This window comes from Ylistrum balloti, unplaced genomic scaffold (genome assembly GCF_031769215.1).
Source record: "Ylistrum balloti isolate Yb309-2 unplaced genomic scaffold, AGI_CSIRO_Ybal_v1 Utg370322, whole genome shotgun sequence".
Classification (NCBI taxonomy): domain Eukaryota; kingdom Metazoa; phylum Mollusca; class Bivalvia; order Pectinida; family Pectinidae; genus Ylistrum; species Ylistrum balloti.
In genome coordinates this window covers 14,173-15,353 of record NW_026782236.1, presented here as the reverse complement: position 1 = coordinate 15,353, position 1,181 = coordinate 14,173, and positions in this window count along the sequence as shown.

The following is a 1,181-nucleotide window of genomic DNA, read 5'->3' as shown; positions in this document are numbered from 1 at the left end:
CGCGAGCCCTGAATAGTTAGAAAATATAATTTAAAATAAAATCACCTTCGAAAATTTATTTGCTAATAAGAATATTGTTTGAGTATCAGTCAGGGAAACATAATTAGATATGTCTGCCATTTCTTATAATGTATCCCTGTCCGGGTTTGGGACGGGGACCCTGTTCAAATAAGCCCATCTTTTTTTTTTTTTTGTGACAATTTTTTTTGACAACAGATAAACAGTAAAAAACGTGCTATCATACAGGATATCTCACTAATTAAATTGAAAAGTATAACATTTCGCAATATGCTTAATAATTTGTGTAGGAAACGGCAATAGACATGTTTGTCAATTTGGAAACAAATGCAGTCGAATTCATAGCAATAACTACGGTTACATAATTTAAACTTTATAGTAAGACATAACTAAAACCCTAACTCTTATAACATACATTTTTTTTGCTTAATACCATCTATCTCTTGTTTATTGATATTCAATTTTCGACACTCGTCAAAGAGAATTACTACCATATAATGGAATATAATTACAATAAGTTCGTCAAATTTTACACAAATGCTGTCGAATCACAACTAAAATTACAGCTACATAATTAAAACTGGATTGTTTGCCTTTCGATAATAAAATAGTGATAATTAAAACTTAGCATGCAAATTAATACACGAGAATCAACTACAAATTGCAGAAATGATACTGAAAGGTAGCTTTGAATATTCTTGGCAAGATTTTCTTTTCATTGTGGAATCTACTTTCATGCTAACTTTAAGAAACCACTGATCATCATCCTTCCACAAATCACGTGTGGCGCCTTTCTTAAACACTTTGGTTTTGAATGCTTCTCCTCGCTGCTGGATACTTGCATTCCTCGTCAATGAATGCTTCCGCTTCAGGCATTTTCATCCAATTGGTTTCGCGCTTTCTTCGTTTTGGCGTATCTGCAGTTTCAAACAGAGTCAAAGGAGCCGTAGAGGGTTGAGGTGCCGTGATTGGCGGAAGTTGTATAGATGACGGCCCCGGAACTGCATCTTCTATCAGTTGCAATTCTGGTGATTCCTTGGGATTGCTGGATCTGTTTAAATTGGGTGCATAATAAAAAGAGAATACACCTGCACTTATGACGCATCCGCAAGTTGATGATACCTTTTCTTCTAAAGCTTCTTCGTTTGTTTTTCGTTCAATGT